We start from the raw sequence: 14,578 nt of genomic DNA, 5'->3' as shown, positions 1-14,578 counted from the left end.
CCATTTCGGTATAAGCGTTTGGTAACTTTTGGGTTGTTGTTGTTGTTGTTTTTTTAATAATGTCAAGTGAAATCAGGAGTCTTGAGGAAACGTCTTGCTGCTAATGTTAAGACATTTATGCAAAAAAAAAAAAAAATCTACAGTGTTGTTTACTGGAGACCTCATTCGAAATCGATCACCTTTAATAGTCGTCCGTTTCGTTTGCCTGTTTGATCGTTTAAATCAATTGTTGTACTTGTATTCTCGTTTAACATACACAAGTGATGAACAAAAGATGGTTTTAACTGTAATACAGCTAGTGGTTGGTTTTTTTTTTTTTTGTTTATTCGATTGCTGTCCTACAACGTACCCATACCTCTGCATCGTTGTCGACATCCCATTACAACGTACAAGAAAAAAAAATGCTAAAGATATATTTTATCCATTTCGACATGATGACGAATTTTGCTTGTTTCACGTTACGTAGGTATGTTTGATATCAATATACTAATAACGCAAAGATAACAGGGGAGCAGCCTTTCGCCATTCTCTGTGAGGTTATTGAAAACATGAACTTTTTAATGACACTTCATTTTCGATTCTTTTCCATATTTGATACAGGCTCGCTCGTCGTTTTATACGTTTGGCCAAATGACGTATACACTGAAAGACTATTAGAGCGCGAGGAAGTATCAGCGTCAATAAATTGCGGAGGCTTCAATAGCCAGGTATCGATTTAGATTGATACGATTATTTTCCTTCGATGCGAGGCGCAGTGACATTTCCTAATTCAACCTTTATGGAGACTTTAAAACTAGTGAAGGGTTACTTTTGATCAAACTGCAACTCCATGCGCGAAAATGTTGAATCCCTTCCGCAGGTGTATAAGATGCATGACTCACCCATGCATGCACTATAAAAAAAAGCTGCGGAAATTGCAAATTTTAAGTTAATATTGGCGAGCCAGAGAGATAAAGTAGAGTAAAAAGGGCCTGATGATGCATAATGTATCATAGTCAGGGGTAAAATGACCCATGATCATAAGCGTTTGCCTCTATTAATTTTGCTTGGATCGAAAACAGAGGCCCCTTTTGACTCCTAACATAACTCGTGAAACAACATTTTCTAATAACAAGTTGTTAAAGCGAGAGTTCAAGACTTCGAACAGAAAATTCTTGTTTCTATATAAGATAATTACACCGAATAGAATAAATAAAGGCAAAGGACATCAAATAACTATGAGATGTATTTGGGTATGCGCATTTATACACCACAGGATAAATTGCACTATATAGGCCTATAAAAGAGCAGATAAAGTCTCTCCCAGACGAAGTTATTACAAGAGGATATGTTCCATATTTTCTGCGACGAAAAAGGGTCGCAAACGAGACGCCTCCTTCGAGAAATGTTTTGAAAATGGCGACATGTTATTCAGGGACGAAAACAAAGTCCGAGATCTATCTGTAGTGACGCATATTAGTTTAAAGGGATAGTACAGTTTTGATTGAGATGGGTCTTCAGATTTCTAACGGTTTTGATGATGATTTTTAAGATAATGAGAAACCTGGTATAAAATATGAAAGTGCATATAATTCTAATAGAAATTCAATGTTTATTTGATCAAAATTGGTGTTCAAATGCCTAAGACATCCAAAATAAAGTGATCTCGATAAATAGTGGGACCCATCTTTTTACTAAGATCGCTTTGTTTTAATTTGTTTTTGAATATCTCAGCCATTTCAAAACCGATTTTCGAAAAATAAACTTACTTTGAATTCCTTTCTTTGAATTTTCTTTAACATTTCATAAAGTGGTTTCTAAGTATCTCACAAAAAGTTAAAAGCTGAACCCTCACATCAGCCAATACTGTACCATCCATTTAAGAGTCATAACAGTTACCTAAAGGGGCATAGCCAGTGTGGGTGTTTGTGGGGGTGGGGGGTCTGTATCCCGTCTAATTGCACCCTGGATATCCAGGGCCGCAAAGATGCCACTGACGTCAATCAGACGAGTAATTCTTCTATACCCCATCGACAAATAAACCGAATGCTATTACTCATAGAAAAATAGTCCAAGCAAAAATGATAAAGCAAAGCATAAGGAAAAACAATATCTCAGTACCCTAAAACATCCCACTCCTACCCCTCCCAATAACAATATTATACTTTCTGGCATCAAAGCATACAGTCATGACTTTCACATTACTCTTTCTTCATAATTATAAAGCAATATTCGTCTCATGCTCAGCCGCTCCGGTATGGTTATGGCATTGAAATCGAAGCCGAAGTGCTATAATGTTCATGTCCCGACATGAAATCGAAACCGAAGTGTACTCATCCCCCCTCACGTTTCGTTTTGCTATGCAGCAGCGCTTACTGTATACTCTCGCTATCTCAGCAGATGTGATACCACGACGGTGATACTGTACACTGGCTTCGTTCAAGACCAGCAGTGCTAATTTTAGAAAGTGAACGCAGAACGAGTGGAGGGGGAAGGGGAAGGGGGGCTCTATAGAATCGGAGGGGATTACTAATCGTTGTGTGACTTTATCTCTCCCTTGTCAGTATGTATCCAATGAGGGGAACATTCGAATGTGCAACCGGATATGTTTTCCCCCTTTGTAACGGATACACTTGTCAGAGGAAGTTTCGCTAAGTCATCTTCTTCGCTTTTTCTCTACTCCTCACCTCCCCCCTCTCTGTCTGTCTCTATAAGAGCCAATCAATCAGACGAAATTACTGTTTCCCTTTAAGTGACTCATTCAAGATTCATTTTCCAAGTCTTTTTTTTTCTTTTTGGCAAATCTGCAAAGACAGAGCTTAGTACGTCGCTTATATCCTGAGTGTAAAAGAATGACCTTTTTTTTTTGCCTACAAATGACAAGAATAAAACAAATAGGCTACGTGGTAGAGTGCGACCTTCACTACAAAGCGACCACGATGAAATTAAATCACTGTTATTATTATTATTATTATTATTATTATTATTATTATTATTATTATTATTATATCATTATTAGTTCTATCATTAGCATTATCATCATCATTTACTCTCCATAGGAGACGATCTACACCATGATCTAGATGGAAAAGTGACATACAAATGGTAACGGCCACAAACAGTCATGCGATTATCCCTAACGGTAATCGTCAGATTGTTCTTCTGCTGATTTCCACGCGATATTCCCACAATCTTGTCTTGGCTGAAAGCAGGTTGACCCTTGACCTAATTGGGGTAGCTTCCTTTTTCTTAATTGAAATAACCCTATCTTTACCATGATGATTTTTTAAAAACTGTGTGTATGTACCTCTGGGAATCTATCTATCTATCTATCTATCTATCTATCTATCTATCTATCGAGTATCTATCTATCTATCTATTTATTTACCTATCTATCTATCTATCTATCTATCTATCTATCTATCATCTTCACAGATATCATTATGACGCCTACAACATGGGATAATTACAATAGCTATTTCTTACCCTTTTCTGTGCCAGGGAGTTTGGACAATGTGTACAACGCTTTGGGATTTTCCGTGCATACTGACACTTATAATTATATCATGGACTCATAGTACACAAAAGGTTAATACAACTCCTTTCAAACCGACAGGTTGTAACTGAAGCACTTTACAATATGATAAATATTACCAATAAACATGCTATATAACAACAATATCAATATCCTAATGTAGTAGCAGAGAAGCAGTGTGTGTTTCGATCAACGCTGGATGGTGTTCTATTCTTATCGTACACGTCATCGCCAGAACAGGGGATGTATTTTTTTCTTTTTTAAGATCACACCTAACACATAGGGAATTCAAACATAGAGTTTCAACGGACTTTGAACTCGGCTGTCTAGATAGTTTCAAGAGTGACAGAAAAATGATCAGTAAGTTGGTTGGGTTTTATTTCTACAGCAACGCGAGGTGCCATAACATCCCATCCAGGGTGCGTGCGAGTCACGGGTAGCCAGCCATAAGTAGCCGACTGCTTTTAGAGCTGGTTTCGTTCTGACTAGAATGTGAACTTTTTCCCCTTTTAGAGGATATATGATATACAGGGCATACTCCTTTTTCATTGTCATTGAACTGATAATCACACCTATGTTCAAACACCACACAAGTCATCATGTATCAAACAATGTTAAATGATGCACCAAAATTGTGAGCAATACATTGGTGTTATTTTACCATTTCGAAATTCAGTGCCAATCAATGAAAGATTCTCAAAATATTATGCAGGTAATAACTATGTTAGTCTTTATGCAATAGTTTACTTATGTCATTCTCCACATTGGCGGTGTTAATTTTGTGTTGGATGGAAATAAAAATTGAATTAAATTGAACTGAATTGAATTGAATTGAATTGAATTGAATTGAATTGAATTGAATTGAATTGAATTGAATTGAATTGTCGAGACTGAAAACTGACCAGACACACAAAAACACCCAAACAGATGTCAGTATTATGCAGTCTGAAGAAGTCGAAAATAGATTAATCTGCCACATTTACATTGTATTATTGAGTTCGCAACTCAACGCAGCGAAATCTAATCGCAATCAAATTAGCAATGACACATCAACGGAAGATAATTATGCTCTACAGTCGATTTTACTCTATACATAATAATTATTTTTTTAATTAATCTGTCTCACGCTCGCTGCTCTACTATTAATCATCACACAACATGCCTGAATCCTTTCCTTCCGGTGTTAAATGATACTGACACATCTTCAATAACCCTGAATAATGTTCATAGTCACTTGGGCATGATTCTATTCTCGGACCTGCCCATTATGTACCCCCACGACTCCTTGCATAATGATTATCGTTCCGTCAAATTACAGCAGATTTTTCATTCAGCAACATAGTAGAGATGACGATCAATTTTCATCCTCAATAACGCTAGAACTAATGTCGTTGACACCAAAGAGAAGCAACCTCACAACAACGACAAGATGTATTGTTTATTCTTTTTGTATCTATATACTGTACAGCTCATAAAGTAGCGTGAGTAATTTCATCTACATCTTCGCAAGCATAGGCTGACCTACAAATATCCCAAGGTAAGCGATTTGCAGCGTCAACAACGATGACCCTAATTAGGGCCTATACTCTGACTCTTTGCGTTCATTGTAACCTTGGAGAAACCTAAACCGAACTCCCCAACCCTTCATCCCATAGTATTCATCCAAACGTCTGGTGCGTTCAAACGCTGTGAAATTATCTTGCGTTCTGCGCTGCTCGGGATTAATTAACTAACGTCGATATGCCCGAAATGAGAAACAGAAGTAGAAGGGCGATGGAAAATAAAGGCAGGGGAGAGAAGGGGGCGTCAGAGAAATGAAGAGAGAAAGAGAAATGGAAGAAGAAAGAGAAAAAGAAGAAGAAGAAGAGATAAGATTGTATAGAGAAAAGAAATGGTGAAATAAAACTACAAAACTATATCATATTAGTTTCATCGCCGATTTATGTTCACTCTTACTTTCTTACTTGTTCAGATTACATCATCCTCCCCTTTTCTTCAGCAGTTTACCAATCCCTGTGTTTAGGTTAACATTGACTGCGCCTTTTTTTTTCAATTCAAACGTTCCCGTAACGCGTTAGTTTATATTGCTATGACATAAACATGACCATTACAATAATCAAAAATAATTTCTTATCAGCTAAATTCATTTGAAAAAAAAAAACAAAACCCAAAACAAACTCGAAATGAAGAATGCTTGTAGAATATTGAAGGATCACTCACCAGGAAAAGTCGCATGAGTCGTTCACTCTCCATGACGAATGTCGATGGTAAGAGGCTACCTCCAGAGAAATATGCACAGACAGAACTCCTCGTCACTGTCTTGCCTGTACTGTGACTGCGTACGTGGGAAAGTGCAGGAAATATTATATCACTGTATCACAGCGGCTCCGATTAACACCTGTTAATTTTATCTTTGCACAAGTCTGGGCGTGTCATAGAATTATTATCTCACCTATGTTAAGATGCGCTGTCTATTTAAAGTCTTACAGCAGAGGAAACTACAATGAAGTCGGAAGTGGCGCTATATGTTGATTGTCGGGCACTAACTTTCCCGTTGAACCGTGACGTCATCGGGTGTCCTCGCGCGTACGAAATGTCAAAATAGTCTCTCGCGGTTTACCCGAATTTTCCTTCGTGTGCTTCTCCTACTACACGCACCATACAATCCTTCTTCGAGTGGTCGTGGGGAGTTTGCCCACTAGCTTTACTTCTCGAATTGTCCTTCTTTCGACGGCTACTGCCCAGTCAAATGTGATACATCCAAACTCCAATATCCGATATTTTTGCTTGACACTTTATATCGAAATGTCTCTGAATTCTTTTATCTCCAGCAAAGAGAGTGTCCGTTGACTACATGGTACGGAGAAATCATCCAAACAACGGTAAAATCATGAAAGAAAACTACAACAAATGATTCTGTTTTTGTTCTTTTTGGTCTTCTTCTTTTTTTATAGACTAGTGATAGGATGACACGAAAACAAATCACCACCTTGCTTCAGTGTTTTCGCTTTGCTATAACCACGAAGGAAATGGCCTCTTATTTCCTGTCCTGGACAAGTATTGAAGACACCAGACACGGGGTCTGCAAATAACTTTGGAGGTGATGACGGCGATGGCAAAATCTACACCATTGGTCACAAAGATATCCAATCACATGAAACAAGTAAAGACAATACGAGAACTATTATTAATAGAGCAAGTGATTTCAGAAGGAGAACATCGGGTAAGGGAACGTGCTGCAATAAAAGACGAGTTGAGTGTACCTTAGTTCTTTTTTTTTCCAAAAAAAAAAAGAAGCACTTTGCACTCAAATTTCCTTCGGCGAACACGTGAATAAGTGATGACCAGTTTCCTCGGAAGTGTTCAACGGCTATTTGTTTTTTTTTTTTCTTGCGTCTTTTGTTTTCGTCCAGTCTTTTGCAAATCGTGTTTGGTCCCAATACACTGCGGGAGTGGAAGAATGTGCAGACTATTATAGAATACCGTGGAAGATCATTGGCAGCTATGCATTCTATTTTCTTGTCAGTAAAGGTGAGGATATAAATGTCCACAAGATGTTATCAACTTCGGCGCATGACTACATTCTCCTCTTAATTTCCACTGAAGGAAACACTTGATTATCACCGCTCAAAGTGGAATGAAAACAAACAGCAGCATTCATAGGAAGTGAAGACGCAACATTGAGAGATGACAATATCATTTCCAGGATGACAGATTCTCAAGTTGGTTGACGTATCAAAAAATACACGTACAGCAAAGGGGAAAAAAGAGCTCGCTTTGCTAACTTGATGTTGTTGCTTTTGCGAAAGCAGCCTGGTAATGAATATCATGTAGTTGCCGTCATCGAAGCCGGCTTCCAAAGTACGAAAGTTCAGCAGTACAAGGTTGGTTGCAACATATCATACCCTGTAAATCGACCGCGGCTTGCTCCGGCACACACTAGAGAGTGATCTTGAGCGACTGAAAACTAGCAGACGGAGCAGACGATATTTATGGCGGGACGCAATCTGCAGTAATAATAACGCAACACTAGCACTCACATTGACCATGACTAGTCTTGAATCCACACGCACTAGCACCAGAGCGCGGGCATTTGACAAGGATGCATGCGCACGCCGTTACCATTCACATTTTCTGTAACTGTTTTCGGTTGTGAACCGAGTGAAATAAATATTGCGCAGTGCTTGCGGACCAATCGAGCGAAACTACCGTACGGCTATCTAAAAACTATCAACTAGAGTGCTAATTGGTACTCAATACGGCAACACATTTACCATTTACGGAGCCCGGGGGTGGGGGGCAAAAAAACACAACAACAACAACCAAACAATAATCAGTAAAGCAGCTACTGATATGCCTTTCATTTACGTAACACCAATTGCATATGGGGGGGGGGGGGGTTAATTGCTTTAAAGGCATGGTATAGTATTCAATTCATTTCAATTCAATTCAATTCAATTCAAATGATTTTAGTATTGGTGGAGATGAGGATTGAACTTCTAACTTTTTGCGAGATACCAAGAAACCATTCATGAAATAGTACAGAACACACCATTCTAAGAGAAGTTCAATGTTTATTTGATGAAAATCGGTTTCGGAACTGTGGGCTGAAACATTCAAAAACAAAGTAAAACAAAGTCATCGTAATAAAAGGTGGGTCCCATCTTCTATTAGGATTGCTTTGCTTTGTTTTGTTTTGGATATCTCAGTCATTTCAAAACCAATTTTCATCGAATAAATGTTGAATTCCTCTCGGAATAACATGCTCTTTCATATTTCATAAGAGGTTTCTCGTTATCACACCAAAAAAGAAACCTGAAGTTTGGTCTCAACCAAAACTATACGATCCCTTTAAACTGCCTTGCCGGACTGACCGGTGTTATGTTCCCAGTACTGCAGTAAGTGTTACACTGACACCCCGTGGGAAACTATAGATCAGCTATATAACTATCAACTTAATGTTGATATGCAGTCAGAAGAATTCGGGGGAATTGTGTGAATGAATTCATTAAATTAGTCAGCCTTCATGTCATGTTTTGTGTCAAGAGTTCCTATTTATTAATAATGTAATAATCATCTCCGTCAAGTTTTGTGAGTCATTTTCATTTTGACCACTCAACTCGGTTGAATGACGTAACATAGCTCTGAAATAGTTATACCCATGAAACTTGAACATTCGTGCTTGGCAGTACTTCACGAGAAAGGTATGGCATGATCACATTTCCATCTTGACCAATAATTATGTCCGATACCTTCCACTCACCCCCCCCCCCTCCCTGCACACACACACACACACACACACACACACACACCCACACCCACACACACCCACACACACACACACACACACACACACACCAGTAGTTGTCCAGTACACACAACCACACAAGAAATCACATACATTTATTTTTATATTTTTATTCGAATTCCGTTAGATGTCACCATCAAACGGAATTCACCCCTCTCTCTCACACACACACACACACTCATACACACAACCACGCGCGCACACGTTGGTCATGAAGGCATACGCACATAGAGACGCTTCGAGGCCGCTGCTAGCTCAAAGCGGCACTGATTACATTGAAATATAACGCTCGCTTACTTAATGCACAACGAAGTTCAAACCCTGATGACTTGCATAGTTCTTTTTATAAAACAAAATCAAAACATGACGTTAATACGCATTCCATTTTTGCATTGTATTATGGTTTCATAAGTCTCAAGAATACCCCTTCCCTCCCCCACCCACATACACACATTCCAATGCATTTCACGTTTAAGCTGGGTTTGTAATACAATACCTGTTGAATACAGTGCTGGTAGTGTCGTTTGCAAAGGGGAAATTTTGCAAAGTCTCAATGATTTTACGAAGCCCAGAAAAAAAAAAAAATGTCATGGTATGATAGAGAGATCTGTCTTTTTTCTCTCTCGTGTTTTTTATGCCTCCGCCACGAAGTGGTACCGGAGGCATTATGTTTTCGGGTTGTCCGTCTGTCCGTACGTCCGTTCGTACGTCTGTACGTCCGTACGTCCGTCCGTCCGTCCGCTTTCGTTTACGCGAAAACTTGAGTAAAATTTACTGGAATTTTACCAAACTTGGTCCAAGTATGAAGTATGATGGGGCAATTATTTAATTAGATTTTGGTTGAATTTGGTTAAAGGTCAAAGGTCAAAGGTTAAGGTCAAACCATGAAATTGTGTCTGTTTATGCGATAACTCAAGACTGGATGGAGCAAATTTCACCAAACTTTGTTGGAAGATGATGTATGATGGGACAATTACTTGATTAGTTTTTCAGTGAAATCGGACAGAGGTCAAAGGTCAAAGATCAAGGTCAAATCCTAAAATGTATCTGTTTACGTGATAACTCAAAACTGGATGAAGCAGCTTTCACTAAACTTGGTCCAAGGATGATGTATGATGGGAAAATGAGTTGAGTAGATTTTAGTGACATTGGCAAGAGGTCAAAGGTCAAAAGGTCAAGGTCAAATGCTAAAAATGTTGCAATTTCCCCCATATCTATGCAATGCCCGAAGGTATTTTCTTGAAATTTGGTGTGGACATGTACTACTGCGTAAAGATTCTCCAGAGAGAGTTTCATGTCATAAGGTCAAAGGTCAAAAGGTCAAAGGTCAAAAGGTCAAAGGTTAGGAGAAAATGTTGCAATATCATTTTTCTCGCAAATGGTTCAATGTATCTTCGTGGAACTTGGTACATACGCATGTACTGTCTGGCAGGAATTATTTAGGGAATTTAGGGGTCATGGGTCAATAGTCAGGGGGTCAAAGGTCAAGGTCAACTCCTCAAAATTTTACTATTTCCCTCATATACTAGTATATGCAATGATTGCATTATTAGTTTCAAAACTTAATACATGCATTACCTACTCAATGCATATCAAAACTTCCCCAAAATTCCCCAAATATGTGTACCTGCACTCTTAGAAAATTATAGCAAACCCAGTTCAAGACATTTCTGACAAACCTGTCATTTCAATATTTTGCCAGTTATGTGAAACTGTCACGGATCACACATTGTGAAGACATTGTACTATACGCCTATTGGGAGAAACATGCATTATGGCGGAGGCATCAGTCGCCATAGCGACATTTCTAGTTTTTTTTTTTTTTGAACTAGTAAGCTGATTTATGCTATATGCACGGTCTTGTAAATTAACAGCCACTGGCTGAGAAAGTTCCATTTGTCACCTTGTTGATAGAAAACTAAAATGAATGGATAGTGATTGTAGCCAATAAGCTTCTTTATTCTTTAAGTTCAAGTTCATTATTCAATTTCCATCAAATAATCAGAGAACTTTTATACAATGATAATGAATAAGCAGAACATGATTATAATTGTAATAATTGCAAAATGCTATATTCTTAACCGGGCCTACCTAAACATTAACCCTAACTTACCGGGGGAGGGGGGGGGGGATAATGCCCCCCCCCCCCCCGACACTTCGCGCGACATCTCCGCAACGCGAGAATGCATCCACATGGCGATTCATGACAATTTACCTTGAAGCTTTGCACAACTTTTAAGACCAAATTTGCGACGTCCGGGCACGCGGTTCGAAGTTACGCAACATTATGTAAGTGCCTGTCAGACTGAAAATTGCTCAAAAACGTGATTTTGTGTACAAACCAATGCAAATCAGGTTTCTATCTGAAATTCGTAATTGTATCTTTATTTTTACTTTTAGTGATTAAAAGCAATGATTGAAACAGTGTTGCCAATGATTCCCGTTGACAAAAACAATTAAAACAAAAGTAAAAAAAGCAGAATACATAAGAAATTATAAAAACAATGAAATACGTAAGAAATTACAATTGATACAATTTTTTCTAAAAACTAAATTAGATCAGAATTCACCAAAGAGTCCTCAAGCAAAAAAAAATTGAAGTTTGGGGGCTTTATTTAATGATTTCCAGCCAAATTCTAAGTTCATGCATGAATTAACATAATTAATTCATATAAAATAAAATAAAGCGATTTATTGAAATTTAACAACACAGCCCTATAAATTGCGTCATGAGTGACGTATGTGCCAATTTTTGTAACGAACGCGCGAATCGCGGCTGAGATCTTAAGGGGGGGGGGGGATCATACCGCCCCCCCCCCCGGACTTTAAGCTCACGGAATAGCCCAGATAAGTTAGGGTTAAGTCATGCTGAACACAATGTTTCTCTGCGATGTGAAGTTTTCACAGTGTTATCACAAATGGAATGTTATAGTAAAATGCACAGTTCATGTGCATTTTGTTACACAATCAAATTAAAAGGCAACTTTGAATCCGTAAGTAGCATAAGTGGTAGTCGAATCTGGTTCTTTTTATTGATTTTGGCAAGAAATAGAATACTACTGAAATGTATTCTTTGTACTAGATTGTGTGCAAAAGTGAAATAAAGAATAAAGAAGATAAAACATTAATGTAATGTGTAACTCGTATGAAATTAAAACAGAAATGTATGGCCCGTGTATTGTTTTTATGTCTTAATTATTTGTATTCATACAATTTATTGAACTGTAACAAAATATATTGCTGCTAGTTTGTGTTTCGGTAAAATTTTCACAAAACCTCATACTTAAATCGAAAGTATTTGAATGAGTGATCAATCAATATCTGAAGGTATCTACGTCTTGAATTTCACCTCTTCTTTTAATCATTTGATAGTCAGAGTTACATATATTTGTGACTTCCATGGCATCTGGATATTCCGCAAATCAAATGATTGTGAAACCTCATCTATAATAGCATGGTTAAAAGCAAAACGCAACATATGCGTGTCCAGTTTCAGTTAGACAGTCGAGTTTTGCCAAAGTGCGCTGAACTTTCACATTGAATTGCTAAACGCGAGCCTGGTGTGTAAAGTTATTCCCTCTGTGATGGGAAATTCAAAATAATGACGAAGATAAAAATGAAGAAATTCTACAGAAATATTTTATTTCATGAACTGGCTCTTCAATCAAAACACAAGCTACTCTGTAGTCTTTGCCCAAGGCTCTTTCGCTGTAATAATTGCATGAGAAGAGAGCTGAAGATCGTCACGGAGTCAGGCCCTTTGGAAAACCATCCGAATTTCTTATGCATTTGAATTACCTAAGCATGCTACCAGCTCTTGGCAGCAATTATTTCAACCAATCAGACGAGCTCTCTTATTTGAAGTAGCTCATGCATGTTACAATTCGCACTGACCGTCGATGAACCCAATTCGATTGGTCCAAGTGACTAATGAATTATTTAAGCAGCAGGAGTGGAGCCTCCCTTCAGGCTTATGAATGATAATCACATTCGAAGATCTCAAAAGCTCCATGCATGCTTTGGTTTCAGCTTGCTTTGCTCGGGATTATCGGTGCTTAAAAAAGTGTGACGGCCTTCGAGAAAGACTATATAGATATCCCTAGGTTTCTCTTCTTCTTCTACCCTCTTCCCACGGATCCCAAAATTAATTTTAGATAAACAGATCCACCGACCCTCCGCTTTCGATTGCGTTTCCCGTCAAGTAAGTATCGATAAACATTGGCGCTTCTTCCTAATAGGCCTATAGTTCCGGCTTGACATTAGTGGGGGATCTTTTCTATCTTTCACGGTATAAAAGAAAAGAAACAAAAACGCGGATGGGGACGATTATTGATTGTAGAAAAGAAAGCTGGCATGGTGGATCCTGTCTGCTTCTGTGTTTTTTTTTTAATATTTTCTGGCATGTGTGTGTGTGGGTGTGTGTGGGTGTGTGTATGTGCTTGTTTGCCTATCTGTATGTCTTTCTCTCTCATGCACACACATAAATATTGAGATGCTGCCAATAGTAATCTGGAGATAGACTCTTCTTTATGTAAATGATGCGCATTCATTCGTATATTTCATTTCATTTCATTTTATTTATTTCCATCATTCAACAAGAATGAAAAAAAAACCACACACACACATAACATACAAATCAAAACAACGATGACACAAATTATTGATACATGTACTTTACAAATCAGCACAAAGTACACAATACATGTAATGATGAAAAATGGAATGTACATGACAAATAGTGTAAAGAAACAAATTTTAACTGACATGATTTATAAATAAATAGATAAATAAATATATATATATATATATATATATATATATATCATTTACATATATTTCTTTCTTTCTTCACATCTTTACTTGTGATGTGAGTTCCAGTAATTGTTGTTAGTCACAAAAAGTTTACCGTCTTTGTTAAAGGGAAGATAAACCCCAAGAGCGATGTGGATTGAGTGAAAGCAGCAACATTAGTAGAACACATCAGTGAAAGTTTGAGGAAAATCGGACAATCGATGCAAAAGTTATGAATTTTTAAAGTTTTGGTGTTGGAACCACTGGATGAGGAGACTACTAGAGGTTATGACGTATGAGTGGACAACAATACCAAGAAATTATAAAGAAAATTCTACAAAAATCCATTTTTCATGAAAATTACAAATTCCATCAACTTGATATTGACATATGTTAAGGGTAGCAATTATTCCCCCTGCTTTCTGAAAGAGGTTGGTCCATTGCTCTTTCATGATTCTAGAAAAGTGAATTTTTGTTGAATTTCCTTTATATTTTCTTTGTATTGTTGTCCACTCATACGTCATATCCTCTAATAGTCTCCTCATCCAGCCGTTCCAACACCAAAACTTTAAAAATTCATAACTTTTGCATCGATTGTCCGATTTTCCTCAAACTTTCACTGATGTGTTCTACTAATGTTGCTGCTTTCACTCAATCCACATTGCTCTTGGGGTTTATCTTCCCTTTAAAGAGGCTTAAAGAGAATGGTTACTTGAAATTTAAAGGTTCGACTAGCGTAATGTTTAACGTTGTGAATCATTCCATCATCATTTGATCTCTTTTTTTTATTCCTCTCCCTCTCCCAAGATATTTTACATTATATGTGTAATTAGTTGTTTATCAAAATCCGTGATCTATTCTATTATTTCAAATTGCTCTATAGGTTACAAAAGCAAAACTTAGGGGGAGACACACTTTGTATCAGAACGACGCATAGGAATAATCATCCGATACCACACTGTTTA

This window comes from Diadema setosum, chromosome 12 (genome assembly GCF_964275005.1).
Source record: "Diadema setosum chromosome 12, eeDiaSeto1, whole genome shotgun sequence".
Taxonomy (NCBI): Eukaryota; Metazoa; Echinodermata; class Echinoidea; order Diadematoida; family Diadematidae; genus Diadema; species Diadema setosum.
The sequence above is the reverse complement of the archived record's forward strand: the minus strand, read 5'-3'. Positions refer to the sequence as shown.